Here is a 23,125-nt window from a genome sequence, read left to right as displayed (position 1 = left end):
AGGGAGGAAGGGAGGGAGGGAGGGAAGGAAGGAAGGAAGGAAGGAAGGAAGGAAGGAAGGAAGGAAGGAAGGAAGGAAGGAAGGCAGGAAGAGAGGGAGGGTGGGAGGGAACAAAACTGTGAGAAATGGATGAACTAAGAAATGGAAAGCAACATATTTCAGTTACTGATGACAAGGATCTACAGGTTAGGTTAGCTTTTGAAAGTTTGACAATGTTGTGTAGATATTTAAAATACAACTAGTTATATTTGTCAGCTGGTATTTAAAACTGACTTGTTCTGGGTCATTATTCTTACTTAACTTAAATTTGTGCTGCTTTGATACTCTCAGGGTGAATTTGGAGGCCAGGTTTATCCTAAGGTGTGACTTTGAACCTGTTTCTTGGCTTAGCTAATCCTGTTTTCTCATCTGAAAAATGGAGGCCAGACACATTGGCTGATCAATTTGTGGAAAGTATTCAATGAAGGGATGCCTAAAAACACTGATGTGAAAAGCAGCCAACAAATTAGTATCTTGTCATTATTATTAAATGTGATTAAGCAGCTGGTCAGATGTTACAAAGTATTAATCTTACCTAGGGTAACAAAGACTGGGACTCTACATCACAAATGGGGTGGTTCAGTGACTCTGGGCAGATCCTTGGATACATTCTTAAGTATCTAGGCAAGTATTCTTTCATTATTAGACAAAATTAGGTAAAGGGACTTTACATCAAGACAGTGCTGCTAGCCACCAGCTAGCCAGAGAAGTGGTGACTCATGCAAAACCACCAAGAAGAGCCCCCCATCTTGCATCCTTAGAGAGATCTTGGGACAGAGAAGCAGTGCAATCCCAGAAGAGAGGACATAGCCTTTGCCCTTTATGCTAGAGATCAACTGCCTGAATGCATAGCAGTTCCTTCACACTGAGGTAAGAGCTTCTTTCTTCCCAATGGTAAGACTGATGAGCCTAACTGTAGGCGCAGGTCAATGGTCAATCTCCAACCAACTTTTCCAGCAGAGAGCGGATTCTCTTGGAAAACTGTGATATGTACTTGTGTCTGACAGCTAGGGCCACAACAAATACCATAGACTGGGTAGTCTCAACAGCAGACAGTGTCACACAGGGCCAGACACTAGAAGTCCATGAACAAAATGAACGCTAATGGAGGTTTCATTCCATAGCCTTCGCTCTTCCCTCATTCTGCAGGTAGGTAGAGGCACTCTCCCTGTGTGCTCTAGGGACCTGTTGTTTGTCCAAGAGGGGGAAGGTGTGTGCTGGGAGGGGAAGATTTTGAGTATGTTAAAAGGAAAAACCAAAATCGACTCACCTTAATGTTCTATTTGGGACTGCTTTATTTGGGATTTTAGAAAACAACAGAAAGTGTGCTTGCCTAGGCATAGAGTAGCCGGGTTTGTATGACAGGAAGAAGGAACAAGTCATAGAACAAAGTAGACAGAGAGCTTCAATCAGGTTGCTTCAGGCCACTTTTCTTGTGCCACCAAAACAAAAGGACTTCCTTATTACTATGATTTGGTTGCCTGGGCCCATTGCAGTTCTTCCAGGAAGAACTTGCCTGTTTGGTGTTTATCTGTTCTTTTAACACTTCAGCATGTGGCACTTAGCACACATGACGACACTTGGGTTTGAGCTATCAGGGCGTAGTATGAAAGTTTAGCAATACCCACCTTTCCAGTTCTAGGCCACCATGATATCTTTCTAATGTTCGCCCAAAAAGAAAAAAAAAAAAAAAAAAAAAAAAAAAAAGCTACTGCTTCAGTCCTGCTAAGACTGGAGCACAGTGTGTGTGATGTAGAAGGTTATTTGCTATGCTTTCATTTATCTCTCATAAACTCATTCCACAGTCTCTACAATTTTCAATTTCATGTCATAGAACCTTCACAGTGCTCACTTTTACTCTGCTTTTTTTTTTTTCAGGTGACTGCATAATGTGTGATGTTGGCCTTCTCTCTGTGTGTCCAAATCCAACTCTATCTCAATGCACAGTTAGGTCCTATTTTCTCTGAGAAGCCTGGCCTGATGGATTTCACAGCTCATAGGACTAGTAAAATGCTTTCACTAACTGCGTCCCAGCTTCTTTGTAAAAAATTACTCTTGTTATTATTATTTGTAGTATTAGAGATTTAACCCACACATGTGCAGTAGGCAAGCAGTATGTCATGTCTAGTGTTTGTCTAATGTACTTTGGCACTTGAGCTAGCCAGCCTGTTGGAGTATACTGTGTGAACATGCATCTTGGTATATTCAACTATTCATTCTGTACTGGCAGAGAGCTAATGGCCCATCCCTGGTCTTACATTTTATAAATCATTGTCACATGTCTAAAGCAAACTAGAAATTGTATCTTATTGGCTTTAATAGAGACCTGACAGCCAATAGCTGAGTAGGAGATGGAAGCCAGAACTCTGGGCAGAGGTAAGGACTCTGAGAGAAGAACTGAGAAGCAGAAGATTCTCCAGTGAACACAGAAGTGGGCAGATGGACTAGAACTAAGCAAAAGAAGACTTGACCACATGGCTGGATGTGGTGCCAGGATGAATTGGATTAGAGTAGTTGGGAAACAACCAGGCAAAAGGCCGAAAGTTTAAAATATTAATAAACCTCTGTGTCATTATTTATATCACTGACAGTTCCAAGATAGTCCTGCTATACCAGCTTTTGTAGGCAGTTTGTTGAAAAAAGTAGTAGATGTAAACTACACCCTCCATCATTAACCAAATCAACAAAGAATAATGCCAGTTCATGTCATGGTCTCCAGGAAGGAATAAACACGGCTCCCTGCCCAAAGTTCAAATTATTATTTGAATTTTTCCCTGAACCTTGTTTTCCTTGGAGAAGGAGAATCTTTCTAGGAGTAGCACATGAAACATGTAAAGAACAGCCTTGGGCACCTGCCTTTCAGGATTGCTTTCTGCTTTAAGAAAGTCAAGAGAGGAATCCCAATACACATTGGGACTGTCTTTGCCTGTTCTGTATTTTGAAGAAGCCCCAGAAATGTCCTTGCTGATTGTCTTCTTGAATCAAACAGGCCTTGACCCAATAAGGTCCTGGAGCCCTAATGTCCCACTTATGATCCTGTAGCCCTAAGTGAAAAAGAAACCATCGCCAAGAGAGAGCTTTGCCAAACGATGACCAAATATGGTGATCACCTAATCTCTTGTCCCTAATCAAAATATTCCTGCCTAGATCTCTTCTGAGATTTTCCATAGCCAGAGCAGACCAGAGTCTACTGCTGGCATTCATTGCTGCAGAAAAGCACTTCTTTCAGTCTCCTTGGCAATTTTATAGATGCTGAAGAGGGTTGAGTAATAAAAAACAAATATTCCCCATGCCTCAGATGTCCAAGTTGTCCTTCGGGTTGATGGCGATCATTTATAACATTGCCTGTTTACTCTACATGTGCACATAATTTACATGATCTGACTGCAGAGTACCTCACAATTTCTACATTTTCAGATGAGCTTGAAGAACTCGTGAAATTTTGGATAGGCTACCAGCATATGCTATAGAGTATTTTGTCCCTAATGTCTGCATGAATATAGTTTACCTACTGAAATAGGTGCTAAATATAGATCTGCACACAGATTTTCTTATGAGCAAAGCACTTAGCTAAAAAGAAGAAATCTGTGTGAATGAGGAAAGGCCTAAATTGACATCTAGCCAGGCACAGTCATCCTTTCTCAGGTAGCCAAGTCAGGCCTGCCTCTAGCTAAATGTTTCCCTGGAGAGAACTTACCTTCTAATGGGATAGGAAGATATCAGTCAGAATCTAGGACTGAAAACACAAAGATAAAAATGAATCTTGAATAAATTTAGATGAGCCGTTGTCATTCGGCTGTTAGGTACAGGTTGCATTAATATGGCAACGGCTGGAGTTGAACAATAAACTATTCACTGTATGACGAAAACCAGTGCTGGCTAATGGTAGTCACTTTATTTGCATGGACTTTGGTCCTCTTTAGACTAGCACAATATCCATTATTCTTTCAGTTTAGCTGAATTAACTGTATCAAAAGATTACATGCTGTATTGAGCCACCCAGGAATGAGGCCAACCTTGTCTTTACTGCCAAAACCAGAAAGACCACTAGGGATAATGATTATGTTTCATTACCCAAGGGCAGGCAGTTCTTCAGGCTTTGTATTTGATGGTATAGGGATGGAAATAGGATTGCCAAGCCTGTTTGTTTGTTTGTTTGTTTGTTTGTTTGTTTGTTTGTTTGTTTTTGAGATATAGCTCCTCTATGTGTCTCTGCCTAGCCTAAGCTCACTATGTAGACCATTCTGGCCTCACACTCATAGAGATCTGCCCAGCTCTTCCTCCCAAGTACCACCATATCACACAACTTGTCCAACCACACTTGAATAAGAAGTATGAGATGCTCAGTCCAGAAGTGTTTTTGGTATTTTGTCTAGTGACTTACCCAGACCAGAAGTTATCCCCAGAGAATTTGCTGTTGGAATGAATTACTACTACAGTAAACACTTGGTTATTGTGACAGGGATGTACTCAGCTTGGCATGGTGGTACATACAAGTAAATCCTGACACTTTAGAAGTTGAGACAAAATGATAGTAAATTTGCTGGAAGCCTTAGACACATATAATTTATATGCATATAATTTATATTTATAAAGTGTTTTGTATATGTAAATATAGATACATATTTACATTCACATATATAAATATCAGTGTAGGCATGAACAGTGGCTCATGCTTGCAATCCCAGCACTCAGAAGAGAAACTCAGAAGGTCTGCTGGAGTTTGAAATCAGCTTGGGCTATGATGTAATACCTGTTCCCTAAACCCAATATGTGCACACATATTTTCCTACTTAGCTTTAAATGTGAACTTGACATAGCCTAAAGTCTTAACTGAGGGATTCCCCAGATCAGACAGATTAGCCTATGGACATATCTGTAGGAAACTGATTGTCTTCATAGGTGATTGATATAGGAGGGTCCAACCAGTTAGCGGTGGCACTATTACCTAAGCAGGCCGTTCTGTGCTGTATAAGAAAGCTAGCTAAGAAGGAGTTTGCCAAGTCAACTACCAAGTACTGAGCCTCCATGATGTCTGCTTCAAGTTCCTAGCCTATCGTCCCTGTATAATGGACTGTCCCCTGTAAGATGACGTGAATGTGTACTATCTACGTTGCATTTGGTCAGAGCTTGTGCTACACAGATTCACACTAAAGACTAACACTAACAACCTGTTCATGAACATCCCCTTAACCTCTAAACACAGTCATAGGAGCTGGATGTGTCATATGTACATACGACATGTAATTATATTCTGCCAACCAAAAGCTCACACCGACAGTCAAAATTCACATGCATCATGGTAAAAATAGTTTATGATTTAGTAATTATAATAATTATGATGACCATGCTGGTGTTGATGATGATAAATAGTATTTACTTAAATGCTTAATGTGCCCATCTTAGAGTCAGTTTTGTATCTTATTTAATCATTACGTCAACCTTCACAGCACGGTGCTTGTTCTTCATTGTTAAAAGCAGAACTAGAGACGGTGGAACTTGCCCAGAGTCAGCCATGTTAAGCAGATCAGTCACAATTCAAGCCCAGGTTTTTCTGCCTCTCAGGCCTGTCATACTATGAAAAGCACACAGACAAGCACACTCATTCACATGTCTGTGCATATGATGGTGGCTGAACATTTTCCCACAAAAAGACCCATAGGCTTATGGCTTGATTTCTCTGTCACAGATTTTTATTTAACCCAGCTCAAGAATTTCAATATCCACTGTCAATAATGAACTGTATTTTATTCAGATCTCATTCTCTTTGGGATAAATTTGGGATATATTCTTCTCTTTCCACCTTCTGGGACATGAGTTAGTAAAGAAAAGAGAGAATGAGGAAGAGGGGCAGCACAATGATTAAGAGTTAATGAGATTGCACACGAATCTTCCTGGGACAGGGTGGGCATCTAGGGCCCCTGCCTGGCTACGCTTTTGATTGCTGCTGGTCTATTTGGTCCTGCAGCCCTGGTGATGATGCCCGATCTGTAAGTTGTAGGTGTATCTGTTAGGCCTAGCCATTCGATCTTCCCCTCCCATGGGTTCCTTTGGGCTCCTTAGCTCCTCTCATCCAGTGCCACTTTTGAAAACTGTAGGATTATTGAGGTAGAGACACTTGCTTGAAACTCCAACTACCACTGAGGTGGAGGTAAGAGGATCAAGAGTTGGAACCAGCCTAGGTAAGGTAGAAAGGCCTGTATCATCTCTAAATAATAAATATATACATCATTAACTATATTATGAAAAAAGACTCACCCCATGGAAGGGTATGTTTGGCTTCCTCAGACCCTCCCCTCAACCCTGGATGCTTTGTCAAGTTGATCCATATGTCATTTCCTTGACCTGTGTCCCATCAGGCTAAGTTTCCATGTTCTCCATATCCAAACTTCTTAATGCCATGTGAAGTTTCCACAGCCTGTTCTCAGGGACCAGGTAGCAAGGAGGCCTAGTTAGGTCTCCCTTTGAGACTTTCCTTCCTTTAGGCTAGAGAAATCTTCTCTCCTCCCTAGTGCTGGAGAAATAACCATTTTGCCAAAGCTCATCTGTGACAGAAACCCTCATGCCCTGGCTCCTCCAAGCTCTTAGTCTTTGGTATCTTGTAGGCGATGGCTTTTGAATCTCTCCTCTCTAAGTCAGCCTCAGAAATGCTGCTGAGTATTTGGCTTTCATTCTCCATCCACCCCTCCATCTTTCTGAGGTAGTATGTCGCATTACCCTACTGGCAGATGTGGGTACACAAAAGAAATGTAAGAAAAAAAAAAAAACTTCACTGATTAGTGCTGTTTCTTTTTCCTACAGAGCGAGGTGTAGGGTGTTTCAACTGTTTTTATTATTGTCTTCTTTGGGGCGGGGGGAGGCGCGGTATACTAACTTCTACTTTACTCATATGCACAAGGACAGCAGTTAGTTTTCACAGATAGTCAGGGTGTGTTGTCTGTAATGGAATGAGATTACCACGGCATGGGATGCTACACTTTGCTGAGTTGCATTTCCACTTTCATTAGCAGAAAAGCAATTACGATGTGAGAACAAGCATTCTTTGTGTGTGTGAACAGCTAATTGGGCCATCTTTTTTTCCCACAAAAAGAGCTAATTACCTTTAGTGCTAATAGTGATATAAATGTAAACTATAAAGTTTTAGCTACAGGAAAATTTATTTCCAATTTCCTTTGAAGTTTAATCTTCAGCTGCCTGGTGTGGGACCTTGCAAAGGGGATGAAACACGAAAGCCTGTGAGTCACTGGGGCAGGGTCTCAGCCTCTCTTTATGTCAGCGGCTACACCCGCTCTCAGTGCTCTAGATTCTGCAGATCACACCCAAGGACTCTTTTCTTTCATGAGACCCACAGAACCCCAGCATAGGGCAAGCCTTGAAGAAAAAGGCAAATCATAGCTGGGCCCTCCTCCAATTGCAATCTGCACTTACATTTTGAGAAATATTTCGTTTTTGTACAAAGCAGGAGGTGGGACACATACATAATTTATAGCACACCTCCAGGAAAGTTGAGAAAAGCTCAGACAAACACAAGTCATTAAAGTGCTGACAGTCATTGCCTCTCCAGGTCTACGGTCTGGGTAGGATATGCATTTGCTCTTTGCCTCAGTTCTAATTAGAAGACTCCTAAAACCCTTGCGACTTCCTGAGTCTTAGGAGTGTCTTCTTCCATTCAAAACTTGAGCTGTAAACTGTTCTCAGCACCAGAGCTCCTTTTAAAGTCATAGGATTATTCAGGTGCACAGATTCAAGCCTGGGTGGCCCAAGAGAGTCAGGCATTCCAGGTCATCCTCAGCTATGAGGAGTTTGAAGTCAGTCTGGACTGAATGAGACCTGTTCTAAGCTCCCTTCCCCAAACAAACAACACACACACACACACACACACACACACACACACACACACACCAACATGCTTTTTTTGTCACTACCTGGATTTATAATAATGATGTAGCATAGGGCAGGACCTACAGGTATCTTCAGGATGGGGTTAGATATAAGAAATTATGTGAATCATAGGACTGGAGAGTTAGTACTGTGGGCTCCACTCTACAGCCTCCAGAAACTGATGTGAGATGGGTCCAGGGTTAAAAGATGGCTGTTCTTCCAGATGAGCACAGTTTAATCTTCAGCACTACATGGCAGCTTACAACCATCTGCAACTCTAGTTGCAGGGGATCCAACACCCTTTTCTGGCCTCCGAGGGTACCAAGTATCCATGTAGTGTACACACATACATACATACATACATACATACATACATACATACATACGTATAAGATTGTAAAGGGGGCGGTGAACCATCAGGTAAAGTTTGAGGCCCTTCTGAGGTAGAGAACTAGGATGTGCTGGGTGGTTATGCCTAAAGAGGAAGTGGAAACTTGTCCCCTCCCCCACCTCACTTTGTCCCTGCACTGTCCTGTATGTCTATTTAGCTACTTGCCTATAATCATTATAATAAGCCAGTAAATTGAAGTGCTTTGCCCCCTGATATGTGTGAACAATACTAACAAATTATTGAACATAAAGCCCAGGGTGTAGGAACCTTGATTTGTAGCCTGTTGGTCAGAAATATAGGTTACAACCTAAACTTAAGACTTTAGCCTGAGGGATTTGAACTAGTTCAGGCAGACTGTCCCGTAATTAACTGGAATGAGAGGTCATTCAGTTGGTGTGTACTAGAGAACTGCTCCGTGGGTGAGAAAAACCACAAGTCTGATCACTGACGTAGTCTACGTTAAGTCTGGAAGTGGAGATATTTTTATTTTTTTCCCCTTTTTATCAGTCAAAGGACTAATTACAACAGTTTTGATGATCTTAATTGATTTTACTGTCCATCTTATGATTACATAACACTTAATTCCATAGAGTAAGTGCCAAGCTGAGCTCAGCAGAACAGGTTAATTTTATAAACAGAAGAGGGCTAAGAAAAACAAAAGGCAAAGAACAGAGAGGAGGCTGGACAGGGTGGCACCTGCTACACACAGCCCAGCACCCAGGCAAGACCCTGTCTCAAACCAAGGAGAAAGAAAGAAAGAAAGGGATGAGGGAGTGGTCATTTAAGTTACTTTCTCTAATTGCTAAATATAAAGTTACTTCAAATCTCTTATTGTGTGAGAATTAAATTAATTTTTAAAAGAATTAACATAATTATGAAAGCTACTGAAAATGGCTAAGTTAGAAAATTTCTCTTTTCTTTTTAAACGTCAGAAGGTCTAATAAATTGGTGAGTCAGGACTTCAGTGTAAGTGACTCCATTATGATTTTAGCCTGTTCTGTTGGGACACAGTGCAAGAATTTAACTGAAAGTAATACCCTCCCGGAATTTCAAAAAACATCGTGATAGTAAACAATACCAAATGCCAGCATTATGAGGGGACAGACTCTGTTGGGAGGTAGTTTGGTATTTGCTTCCATCTGATGCAGGGCTGTCAGAAAGTATGCTGCAGTATTTGATTCTGTAGAAAAACAAACAAACAAACAAAGGGAGAAATGTGAGCTCTTTCCAAGTTTTAAGAAAAAAAGAAAGAAAGAAGAGAGAAAGAAGGATGGGAGAGGGGAAACAAGGGATAGAAGATGTATTCAGGTACTCGGAGAAAGGGTTAATCTCGTCAACCTTCAACCTGACTCTTACCCAGCACGTCCTTCCCAACACTGACCTAAGAGACTTGGTAGCATGAAAATTACAGCTTAATTCTGCCTCTGCCCAGCTGCCTAGACATCCAGTATATTAATGAAGTGAAAGCTGTGTGGCAAGCCCAGTTCTGTGGTTGGGACACTGCCCTGGCAGATTTCCTGCTGACAAGTGCCACTCCTGGAGTGCTGGGTCACTCCACCCTCAAACTAACTTCTGGCTGAACTGGGGGGCATCCTGGCTCCTGCAAGAGAGAGGCTCTAGTCCTGGTTTTCACACTTGAACTTTTGGTTCAGAGTGAAAGCCAAAACCTGCAACCTATCTGGAGCAACAGCCAGGATATTGATGCTGCCAGGCAGTTTCTGGCTCCCTGGACCTTTGCCTTCTACTTCTGGATCTGAGGATCCACGAAAGACCAACCTCTTATAATGCAGTATGCTGGCATGTCACTCATCCCACCAGATCCCTTCCTTTGCATCATTATTACTTGGTAATGAGTTATATACTTTACAAAATGTATCATACATTTAGACTACTACAATGTAGAAGAAAGAAATGTAATATAAGAAATACATGCAATATTCATTAAAAAAAATAATGGCCTTGGAAACTAGAGGGGACTTGAAGAGGCCAAGTTTTATGTTGAGTAGCGAATCTGCTACTCTACAGAGCTTAAATCCTCATGGAAGTTGCTACTGCCATGTGATTCATTGTGCCATTATGACCGTTCTGGTGTCATCATGTTCTTTCCCTGCACAGACTTGTCAAGTGCACTGACTTTAAAATGATGTGAATGTTTCTTAATCTGCACAGAATGGACTGTGACTTAAAGTAAATAAACATGTTTATGGTTCCTATTAATGTGATGTAGTATAGTAAATATAAGGACATTGACAAAATGCATAGTGAAAGACCCCAAGGTATATAGATTATCTCAAAAGCTTGATTCTAGTACTGACAATAAAATTGTAAATTTGCATTTAATTTATATATAATTTATTTTGTCACTTTACATTTAGCTGGCATATTTATTTGTATACCAGAGTTCTTGTCTAGCATGCACAGAGACCCCGGATCCATTCCTAGTACTTCACCAAACTGAGTGTAGTGGTTTTGGCCTGTAATCCTAACAGTTGGAAGGCAAGGATTAGAGGATCAGAAGTTCAAAGTCACCCTCAGCTACAAAATGGAGTCTAGGATAACCTGAGATAACCTAGCATAAGAGTTGTCTCAAGCAATGTACTTGTTACACAATCTTGAGGCCTGGAGTTGGGTCCTCTGAATCTATGTAAATATTGTGTAGGAGTAGAGGCCTATGGCTTGTAAATCTCAGTGCTTGGGATCCCCAGAGCAAGCTGGTTAGTTAGAGCAGCCAAGTCTGCAAGCTCTAGACTTAATTAAGACTGTTTCTCTGTGTATAAGGTGAAGCTAGATCAAGGAAGACACGTGCTATCATGAGCACACACACACACACACACACACACACACACACACGACACACACATAAACATTCCCAGGGATACACTTACATACATGCACCCAAGCACATGTATATATGATTTAAAATAAAATCTTAGAAAACAACTTATTTTACATCTGTATGTTTGGCATGCAGAGGACAGAGGACAATTTGCAGGCAATGGTTCTCACCTTGCACCCTGTAGGATCTTGTCAGGCATGGAGGCAAGCCCCTCACTCACTGAGTTGCTGACTCTTTTGCTTCAATTCTTAATGCCATTTAAGAACTCTGCCTTCTTTTAACTTGCTTAGAATAAAGAAATGTCAACACTATACCTAGGATGCTGACTAGAGGTAGAAGCAGACAGATGTCTGTACACAAGGAATGGAATAACTGATAAGCACCCTGGGAGGTGATCACAGGTGCCTGGGAGAAAGTAAAGGTGTAGGAGTCTGGCTTCTTCTTGTTGTTGTTGTTTTGTTTTGTTTTGTTTTTGTGAGCATTTCATAGCAGCAGAGCAGAAGTTTAAGTTATGCCTGGGACTACAAAAGGTGAGTGACCTCACTTTTACAATCTGAACAGTTTGTACTTTACTTCTGGAGGCCTACTGCAGCTTCTCACTTTCACACTGGCCACGCCCCTCTGCACTAAGCACATAAATGATGAACACTGACCAGGGAGGACATCTGAACTTCCCTCCAACTGTCCCCAGTTTGACTTGGGAGAAAGCAGAACGTTTTCTTATTTGCTTGAACATCCTTTCTGGTTCATTGTTTGGATGAAGCTAGCTTAGTGAACCTGTCAGAGAAGAATTTGCGTTTCTCAAGACTGAGTGTGAACTCCAGCCAAGTTCTCATCAGGGGAAATGAATAGGAGTGTGAATTCACATTTAAACTCCGCAGCTCCGCAGCTCCGTTCTGAGGATTTTAGGCTTCACTTCGTGTGCTTGTTGACACATGAGAACCTTCCTTCTTGGACCTTCCAAGCAGACTGAAAAACAAATTGCAAAACCACACCAACACTAAGAAATATTGCATCACTCCACTCTGCCTTGACACTTCCCTCCTACTTTCTGCCTCAGAAGATTTCCTCACATCTGAACACGTCATTAGTATGGCCTGACATTGAAAACACTGGAGTCCTTTTTAAAGCATTGCCTCTTAACAACACTCATCTATGGGATGGAGCCAACACAATCTCAGTATGTCTGTGTCTCACACCACCCCAAACAGAGCAGAGAGGGAGAATTCACAACTTCTGTTATCATTAAAACAGTGTTAAGATATCATATCTTTTACTTCATGTATCTTTTTAGTATGTCAGTAAGCAATGAAAAGAGTCCCAATGCTGTCACCTCCAGCAGCTTTTACAGGGAGAGTGAGCATCAGGTCATTCTCATTTGTGGAAGCATTACCAGACAGAAGGGGTAACCAAAGAGCCCCAAAGCAGAAGTGCAAGGCACATTATTTGTGTCATAGTCAATGGATGTGGCCCCCAAAACAAAGCTAATTCAGACCCCTTCTTGATATTTTACTCCACTCACCAATAATGATCAATACCTATTAAGCTAGCTATTACTCTAAGTATTTTTAACTTTAATTATTATTTTCTCTTTCTAGCATAGAGATGTTTGGTACATTGAAGACAATCAATAACTATATATTGAACGAATGACAATAAAGAGATAAGAATTACTACTTAAGGAAAAATAATTTGGCTTTTATTTTGCTGTGCAAAAAAAAATCCCTTTAAAAATATTTAAAAAATAGCTGTATTTAATTTTTTCTTCTAGCCACTTTTTTTCTGACACATTGTTTTATTTTATCTCTTATGCTTAGAGCCAGATAGGTGATCCCCTTAGTTTTGGATTGATTTTGAGTTGTTTTGTTTTGTTTTATGAGACAAGGACTCATGTAGCCTGGGCCAGCCTTGAACTCCTGATCCTCCTCACACCTCTCCGGTTCTGTGAGTACAAGCATATCTATCAGCAGACATCTATTTATGATGCCCAAATCCTTAGAAGCTCAGGAGCCTTGCATAAGCGCCATAGTATTGCATGTAGTGTACACATGCCCTCCCATCTGCTCTAGGTTAATTTTAATAGCTGGTAGTATGCTACAGTTATTATAGCACATTGTTTGGAGCATGATAGGGTAATTGTTTGCACATACTCGGGGCAGGTTCATTTCTTAATGCTGTCCATCTTGATTTGCTTGAGTTTAGATGAAGAATCCATGGGTGGGAAGGGTGGATACGTTGTGTCTTTCAGCCAGTGTAATCATTCCAGAATTCTTGTTGACAGCAAGAGCTTGAAAGCTCTTTATTGTTGAAGGGTGTGAAGACTGGCAGCCATTGTTTCTCATTTGGTGACTGAAATGTGTGGTACTGAACCAGGCCTTTATCTCCAGTGTGCTTCTGCCTATCCATCTGGAAAGAAGAAAAACAGTACTCATTGGTCTGGTACAAAAGCGATTGCCAAGAGCCTTGTGATCCACACAGGGATGGTGACACCACTTGCTACATCTTACAGATGTTTTCCTCCAACTAATAGGTATTCAGTGCTTCAGAGATGCTGAGCAATAAAAAACAAAAAGACAAATAGATTCAGAGACTTTGGTAAAATGTACACATTTTTTCAATATGTTAGTAAAGATTCTTTAAGCTGTGGTTTCAGACCATAGCTTTATTTAGTCCAGTGTTTCTTAACCAGTGTGTATCACATTCCTCTCTGAAATCTGCAACTGTGCTGGCTTCTTATTTTCCATGGTACAGAACCAGCCACTAGGTCCAAGTTTTTTCTTTTTTCCCTTCCTTCCTTCCTTCCTTCCTTCCTTCCTTCCTTCCTTCCTTCCTTCCTTCCTTTCTTCCTTTCTTCCTTCCTTTCTCTCTTTCTCTCCCTCCCTCCTTCCCTCCCTCCTTCCCTCCCTCCTTCCCTCCCTCCCTCTTTCTTTCTTTCTTTCTTTCTCCCTTTCTTTCTTTCTTTCTTTCTTTCTTTCTTTCTTTCTTTCTTTCTTTCTTTCTTTTCTTTCTTCCCTTCATTTTCTCTTTTAATGAAAAAAAGAGGGTGATATTGAAGAAAACAAGATATGTAGAAGGAGAAATAAGAGAAAGGAGATGTAGAGAAAGGGGAAGGGAGGGGTGGAGAAGAAGGGAGAGGCGGAGGAGAAGGAGAATATGGAGGACCGTTGGAAGCACAGATTCAGAAATAAAGTATTCATATTCTAGCATTTTCTGATGGATTTTTATTTCCACGTGATATTAGATTTCTAATTTGTTAAAGATATGTCTGAAGGTAACTTTCTGCAGGGCATTGCAGGAGACACTTTCAATGCATTTTGCAGTAGACACTTTCAATGCTTTCTGTGCCATTTTACCTTCTATAACCATTCCCAGTTCCACTTCTTAAATAAATTCAAATCCTTATACATTTCAAAGTATGTTAGTTGGTATCATATTAAAGCATGTATTCTTTGGTGTGGTTCTATATTTAAAAGGAACAAATAAAACTTTTGTCTCCCTTTCTGCCATTTTTCTGGATATGGACTCCTGGAGATGGAAGTCAATATGCTTATTTCTGTAACAATGCCAACAAGTAACATCTATTTATCATCGATGTGCTGGACTGGTGGTTGCTAAACATTGATTTGGTCTTGTCTGCTGCTAACCCCACTTCCAAAGGCATCCTGGTATTTAAGAGTACCAGGGTGGAAGCAAGGGTTGTGTTTTTCTTTGTTTTGTCAGACAGCCTCTCCCAGAGTAGCCCAGGCTATCCCAGAACTTACTACATAGGAAAAATTGGCCTTGAACTTATAACCCTATGACTCAGTTATGCAAATGTTAGGTTTACAGGTCTAAGGTGACATGCCTAACATTATTCTGCATTTCTAACAAGTTTCTGGGCAATGACTCTTAAAGAAAAACCCTACTTTGTGAGCTCCATTTTAAAATCTGCTCCCACAGTGGGAAGAGTTGAAAGGAATAAAATAAAAGCCCCTACCAGCCCGTCTTATGGTTTCTCCTTACCATTTGGGGAGTCTTATCAGCTCCCCATAAACACACAGAAGATAGATAAATGAACCTGTATATGGTATGTTAGCTAGGGTTACTTGAGATCTGGCCAAACCATTCACTCTCCCACCACACTGAATATCTCAGTTACTGAATCTGTATACTCACAGAGTGCAATGCAGTTGGCTTTCTCAAATTCTAGTCTACTCCTCTTCCCTGGGAAGCTGGCAGTGTGGTTCCAGGAAGTGTCAAGCTCCTGGAATAAAGTCTAATTCATCCAAAATGATGGTAATGTTAATCCTCAAGGCTTTGCACGTGATTGTGTACTGCCCACCAATAGCTACCCTTGTGGACATGAGCAACTGACCAAAGTTAAGCTAACGAAAAGGAGAACATTTTCCACATTTTCACAGATTGTAGAGGGATTTCTTCTGTATTGCATTTGCTGACAAGTAAAGAGTTTTCTGCTGGAGGCCACACTACAGAAAGGATTAGCCTTAGGAAGTATCCAATACTGAGTTTCAAGGCAGTAGAGTCCTTGGAACCTTGAGACAATGTAGAGTCACTGATCTGCCATTTCTCTGGATTCGCACTTACATGTGCCAATAAATGGCCTACTGTAGCTAAGCGTGTCAGCTTACCCATTTAATCCAAGGACTTGGGATGCTGATATCAGAGGATTTCCGTGAGTTTAAGATCAGATTTGTAACAAATCCCTGTCTCAAAAAGACAAACAAACAAAACAAAACCAAAAAGAGCTGGAGAGAACTATAAATAAAGTATGTTTGGTACAAGCACGAGGACCTAAGTTCAAGCTACAGCATCCACATAAAAAGCTGCACTTTTACCCAGAGCTTGGAGGCAAAGACAGAGGACTCCCTGGGCTTGCCTAGCCTGACCATGAAGCCTCAGATCCTAGCCAGAGATCCTGCTTGAGAAAATAAGGGGTTTCTAAAGGAGCAATGTCTGAGGTTGACCTCTGACCTTCACATGTATATACAACATGCACATCTGTAAGCACACACACACACACACACACACACACACACACACACACAGAGTTTTGCAACTAATTTACCAAATGTCAACTATTATCACTAATATCAAAAGAGTTACTAGGACCCAAATAATAGACATTTGATTAGTGATTAGATCACAGCCAGACATTCTCCCTTCTTTACCGAGAACACAAATGACCTTAATTGTCAGCTAGTGTCTGACTGAATGTGCCCTTGAAAGTGCCCCTCCTCCAAGCAGGGTGGAAGAAACCATACAAAGTACATATTACTCTTAATGGGGGGACTTGGCTGTCACTGTTTTGGGATCTGTGGAATTATGGAAAACAGAATGAGTTAACCTTTAGGAAGGAGAGTCACAAACATTCAGAATGTTTTGATATCTCTAGTCAATAGTTGAAGAAACAGATTGCAGATGAGACAAACTTCTGGAAGCCTCACCACAGAGCTGGACTTCACCCTTCCTTGGTACTCATGTTACTTGCTGTGGACATCTGTTCTTTTGGCTCTCCACCCTTTCTTCCAAGGCACTGCTAGCACTACATCCTCCAGGGCACTGCTGTCACCTGCATCCTCCAGGGCACTGCTATGCACTGCATCCTCCAGGGCACTGCTGTCCACTGCATCCTTCAGGGGATTGCTATCCACTACACTAAACATATGATTCTTTTCTGGTTGCCAAAAATATTTGCTCTCTTTTTTACTCTTAGGTTAATACAAAATCATTGTTTGTTTAATATATAGTCATTGTATATAGCATAGTCATTGCTTTACTCCAAACACTGAAAATGTCAAATGGAAAAACCATAGAGAGTAGGATTTAGTAGGTAATGCCTACAGCGATTCAGGAAAATGACCCAAGGAGGAGAGTTGTGAGTCGGAACAAATGGAACTTTTCTTTACATTACTAGATAATATTCATGCATTTTTCTCTCTGAAGTGATGATCAGTGTATCCCAATCCCTAAAAACCACTGTCCTGAAACTATTCATTGACGACACTTAGCATCATTTTCACCTTTTTTTGGAGTCAGGGTCTCACCAGCCAGTCTAATCACTACATACTGCAGGCTGGCCTACGACTCACAACACTCCTCCTGGGTCATTTTCCTGAATAGCTGTAGGCACTAAGCTACAAAGTCCTACTCTCTATGGTTTTTCCATTTGACATTTTCAGTGTTTGGAGTAAAGCAATGACTATCATTGTTAAACAAAGTTTCATTTGAAAGCTTAAAACTACACCCTCTAAGTATTAGAAGGAATTGAAACATGCAAATCAGCAGACACACCTGAGACTCTGGTTGTACTCATACGCGCGCTTGCACGCGCATGCATGCGTACATGCGTGTATGTGTGTGTGTGTACCTGTGTGTATATCTGTATGTGTCTGTGTATGGTTTGTGTGTTTATGAGTATCTTTGTATGTGTCTATGCTGTACATCTCTATGTGAGTCTGTGTGTATTTGTATCTAATTCTGTGTATATCTGTGTATGTCTGGATTTCTGTGTGTGTTTGTGTGAATCTGTATGTATCTGTCTGTATATGTCTCTGTGTGTATCTCTGTGTGTTTCTGTGTGTGTCTGTATCTTTCTTTGTGTATGTATTTGTATACCTCTGTGTGTCCCTGTGTTTATTTCTGTGTGTATCTGTATGAGTCTCTGCATTTCTCTGTGGGTGTGTATTTCTCTGTATTTGTGTGTGTGTATTTCTGTGTGCATCTGTATGTATCTGTGTGTGTGTCCTATATGTATATCTGTATGTGCCTCTATATTTCTGTGTGTCCCTGTGTGTATCTCTGTGTATTTGTGTGTGTGTATCTCTGTGTGTATCTGTATATATCTCTACATTTTTGTGTGTGCCTTTGTGTGTATCGGTGTGTATATCTGTGTGTCTCTGTGTTTATTTCTGTGTGCCTTTTTGTGTATCTTTGTGTGCCTGTGTGAATCTGTATGTTTGTGTCTATGTATCTCTGTGTGTGTGCCTGTGTATCTGTATGTGAATGTATTAGTGGGGATTCTGTCTCATTGTCTCATTCTTGGCACTCAGTCTGTATTCAGGAAAACCAGATTGAAAATTTGGAATCTGTGCTGGAATGGATTGAAACTGGCCTCCAGTCACTAAGGAAAAATCAAAACAAAACACACAAGAATTTAGAAAGGACATTTTTCCTGCCAAAGGATAATTTTTCCTTGATGTTATTTCTTATTTGGGCCAATATTCCAATGGAAAAAATAGATTGGTCAAGAGTTCAATATAATTTTTTGTGACATTGAACCAAAGGTAACATAATAAAGCATTTAGAGACTGGTGATGTAGCTCAGTAGGTAGAGTGCTTACTAGCAGGGATGAAATCCTGGTTCCATCCTGGATTCCGTCTTGGGTACCGTATTAACCAGATGTGCTGGCACATTTATGCAATCTAAGCAGTGAGCTTCAGCTATGTAGTGAGATTAAGGCCAGCATGGACTCCATGAGACCTTGTCAAAAAGAATTAATGACAGAAAATTGTATTCTTTCCTGATGACATATGTATGCAAGTACTTCATATAAAATGTTTTTTAAAACTTAGAAAACAGAATAATACTTTTTGTTATTTGGAGAGTAAATGCTGAAATTTATTAATAAGATAGCTATTAAGCATTTACTATAGGTCAGGTGTTACATAGTAGATTGCAGGGTGATTAATAAAAACAATAGGAACTAACAAAATTGCACACAAGATGAAGGTTTAAGTATTGTCCTCAGGCTTCTGAAATTATTATAATCCAATTTATCTTTTTGCTATTGTTGTCAGGAAAATACTTAATGAACAATGTTTAGATTATCTGGACTTTGAAAGCCCAAGTTAGAATGTAGTCTGTGTGCTTTCTTGAGTCAAATGGCATGATAGGTAAGGAGAAGCAGAAACTGTATCAGGTGTTCAACTGGCCTGAGAGACATTGGGGTAAATCCCCATCTTCTCTTTATGTCAAATGGAGAACAGCCTTAGAGCAAAAGAAAAATGATCTGGTTTAGATTACATATACCTTTTAAGATGTTGAATATTATAATTTGGAAAAATATTACTCACATGTATTTAATTGGCAAACACTTTGCATGTAATTTAGATATCTCTTTGACAAGACATTTCAACCTGTGGTTATTTTTTCATATATTTTATCATTTTTCCAAAGAAATGCATGCGTTTACACAGGCTAAGAGAGTTCAGTCACAGAATTCCATCATTAACCATAGGTTACCAATCATACCCTGAGGAACTATTTGGCCTTATCAGGTACAACTGAAATCATGGGAGAAGACATGGAAGTGATAATGACACTGAAAGGGGGCACAAGGAAAGCTCCCCCTTCCAGGACAGGTGTGAGCACCACTCTGGCTGCTGTGTAGCTCAGGACTCCTCAGGACAGCTGGCTGACACGGGCAGATTGTTCGCTGCCCACTCCAGGGGTTTGCAGGCATTCTTTTACACATCAGCGGAGCAGGGGAGGACAGAGGAACTATCTGTTCTCTGCCATTAGGGATTCCTATGCATTCTGAGGAAAGAAGCCTTTTTAACCCTCAGAAGTGATCCTTGGGATCTCTAGTATTGATCTACAAGCAGATCCACTTCTGGAACTTGAATCATTGAGAGAGCATGTATGTGTATGTTTGCACTGTGGAATCTTAGACCACCTAGGATTAAAAAAAAAATCAAAAACCTTTAGTCTGTTTGGAGATGACGTTATGGAACCAAACCACTTACTGCTCCTATTTTCACCTGCAAATACAGCAAAAAAAGTAATGTTGAGGCTACCTCCATCCCCCCCCCTTTCCTTCTTCTATATGTCTCTACATTAAAGAAGGTACTTGGGGGCTCCTTCATGAAAAGTTGACTCCAAAGTGAGCTCTGGTGGTCAGCCAGGGCCCCATTTCTAGTGGGCAGAGCACAGTTCTGCTATGAGGGCAACACTGTGTGGCTCCCACACACCACTTCCCCCAACCCATCTGCATACATGGGCTGAGCACTTGCTCAAACACAGGGACCAATGAGAACAAGTCCAGTGTTGCTTCACTGATTAAAGGGTTCCCATGAAGACTCATGCAGCTAGTGCCACCCTACAGACTGCCCAAGCTGCCCACAGGAAAAACTAATTACATTCAGATCGCTGGAGAGCGGTCATCCAGAATACATACCTTGCAAAAACTTAGGAACATTCAGGTTGAGTAATGGTTCAGATGGTTTGCAAATAACACATGCTCATTTTTATGTTGCTAAAGACTCTTTGCTAGGAAACGAAACACTTGAAATTTAATATGTAATGTTCTCAAGAGTCTTAGGCCAAACCACCTCAAGCTGTGAACGCCTTGGCTCTGGAGAGCCAGGCAAGGGTCAGGGCAGGGCAGTCCCTGGCCTGGCCTGATGCCTCCAGAATAAACCAAACAGCCACAGGAAGTGGTTTCTGTGATTCAGTAGGTGGCACACTTCCTCTTGAGTCAGAACTGAATCACAGCTGTGAGAAGCAAAAAGGATCTTTCTTTATCCCCTACTTTTTTCCCTGTTCCCAGCAGTAACATTATCAAACTCTATCAAATGATGTGTGCCTCAGCCAGCTTAGCATATTACAATGAAGAAAGGGAGAAAGAAAACCATTTGGAAACTAGAAGAGGGTGGGAAATACAGAGGCCTGAACTGAACTCTGACATTGTTTCACGACAGAGTCACATTCTAAGAGACGCAAAGGAAAGCTATCTGTAGGTTTCACTGGGGTCATAAGGACCCCAGTTCTCCCAGCTCCTGTCTGACCCACTTCCAGTGAGACAGTTAGCTCTCACTTACATAAGCTGTGTTACTTAAAATGGCCCTGCTTGGCTTTTCACTTGCTGAACCTGGCATACTCCCCTGTCTGCTGGACAGCCGTCCTCGGTGCTGTCCCGAGCAAGGCCTTCCGTGAGCTCTGGGTGAAACGATCCTGTTCTGAATGTACTGAATGCTGTTGGCAAGGCTGTAAATTGTTTTTAGTCCCAAGGAAAAAAACTCGGTGGTTATCAACAAGTCACAAAAACAGGCATACTTTTCCCCATCGTTTCCCTAGTGTAGTTCTGGGAATGCACATATATTTAACCACATTTTTATCTGATGGCCTTTATGTTAGTATTGCTTTGCTGCTTCCTTTCAAGCCAATGTATTTAGATGGATAGCATGTTTATGAACATGACTTCATAGGCCCAGGCTAAATGCCCTATGTTTGTTTGACTCCTAGAAAACTGATAATCAGGCTGGAATCAGAAATCTTATTACAATGCTAATATCTCATGGTTCCTGCTGTAAACCAGTCCAAAGTTTAAAGAACACATTGATTTGTGTTCAGATTCAAGATAAACAGTAATCTGTAACTGTTTATATAGTCCTATGCTTAGTGTATGCAGGGCCTTGGCTGCTGTCCTCAGTAGTGTGTGTGTGTGTGTATGTGTGTGTGTGTATTTATGTATGAGTGTAAATGTGTGTGAGTGTGTGTGAGTCAGTATACATGTGTGAGTGTGCTATGAGTGTGTGTGTGTGTGTGTGTGTGTGAGAGAGAGAGAGAGAAAGAGAGAGAGAGAGAGTATAAAGGGATCTGTGGAGTTGTGGGACCTTACATAAGTCTCTGAACCTGTCTGAGCCTCTACTTCCTCAGTCTGCACAACAGGTTTCTAACACAAGGGCAGTCTTACTATGAGAACTGCAAGCTTTTCCATGGTGCCCAGGACAGCTCTTGCTTATGTTCAGTCTTTAAGATCAGTTTGTGCTTGTTCTCTTTATTTACAACATCTTTTCGATAGGAGATAGGAACAGCATTTGGACAAACGTGGGCATGCCAAGTCCCGTCTTGCCCAATGACATCATTTACATCCAGCTCCTGTAGCAATTTCATCCACAACACCTGCAACACATGTGATATCAAGTGACATGTTGGACTTCTTAACAGACTGCTGGGGAAGTAAGCCAGGCAGTTTTCAAAGCCAAAGGCAGCTGTCTGGGCTGGACAGCTCTGCTTGTGGATGGCAAGCTAATGGGAAAGGAGTCCTCATCTGACACATGGAAAGGAGTGCCTAAAGGACCAGTTTGGAGGGGGGGGGGTGGGGGCAGAGCTAGCAGCAGCAGCAGAACTCATAGCAGCTAGATCTGGCACAGCCAGGTCAAACCAGGCAAAGACTGGCCATCAGTGAGAAACAGACATTGCCATGAGATCTGAAAAGCCCTTCAGAAATTCGCATCTCCTGCATTTCCTTGATGCCTCTCTGCATTTGCTCCTACAGGGCATTCCTTCATTCACAGATGGAAATGTGAACAGAAGAGGTCCTCCCCCTTCCCTCCTCCAGAAAGTAGGCCCAGAGGATCATTGACATCATGATCCTGTGCTCACCTGTCTCAGAACCAGCACATCGTGTACTGTGGTTGACTGATTATAGTCTTCACTAGGCTGTGAGCTACTAAGCACAAGGAATCTCTCCCAAATGTTGAAGTTACAGAGTGCCAGCATGCTCAGCAAGGTCTCTCTCTTACTTGTCTTTTGTTTTGTTTTGTTTTGTTTTGTTTTGTTTTGTTTTGTTTTGTTTTGATATAGATTAGCCAGATATATTTTAAATAATATTTTAACATTCCATCTTTGAAAGTTTTAATTGGGACAAATTTATGAGACTGAATTGATAATAAATTTATGCAATAAATTGTGATCATGACCATGTGCCATTTTCCTCTTTCCCCTCTCCAGACCTTTACCCCTCTATGTGTCCCTTCTGATTTCATGCCCCCCTTTTTATGAGATATTTTCTTTATTTACTTTTCAAATGTTATTTCCTTTCCTTGTTTCTCCTTTGAAAATTCCCTATCCCATCTTCCCTTCCCCTGCTCACTAACCCACCCACTTCTGCTTCCCTGTCCTGGCTTCACCTACACTAGGGCATAGAACCTTCACAGGACCAAGGGCCTCTCCTCTCACTGATGTCCCACAAGAC

General features: G+C 41.2%; 1 long non-coding RNA gene across 1 annotated transcript; it reads right to left on the bottom strand.

The window, feature by feature from the left end:
• Positions 1–12,819: 12,819 nt before the first annotated feature.
• Positions 12,820–21,218, bottom strand: LOC110307579. Its single transcript, XR_002379426.1, has 5 exons — positions 20,967–21,218; positions 20,324–20,415; positions 15,776–15,850; positions 15,303–15,402; positions 12,820–13,553 (listed from the first exon to the last, which is right to left on the bottom strand). It is a non-coding gene; the product is annotated as an uncharacterized LOC110307579 (long non-coding RNA).
• Between the last annotated feature and the right edge of the window lie 1,907 nt (positions 21,219–23,125).

The sequence above is a fragment of the Mus caroli genome, chromosome 13, assembly GCF_900094665.2.
Source record: "Mus caroli chromosome 13, CAROLI_EIJ_v1.1, whole genome shotgun sequence".
In the NCBI taxonomy this organism is placed as follows: domain Eukaryota; kingdom Metazoa; phylum Chordata; class Mammalia; order Rodentia; family Muridae; genus Mus; species Mus caroli.
The sequence above is the reverse complement of the archived record's forward strand: the minus strand, read 5'-3'. Positions and strand labels throughout refer to the sequence as shown.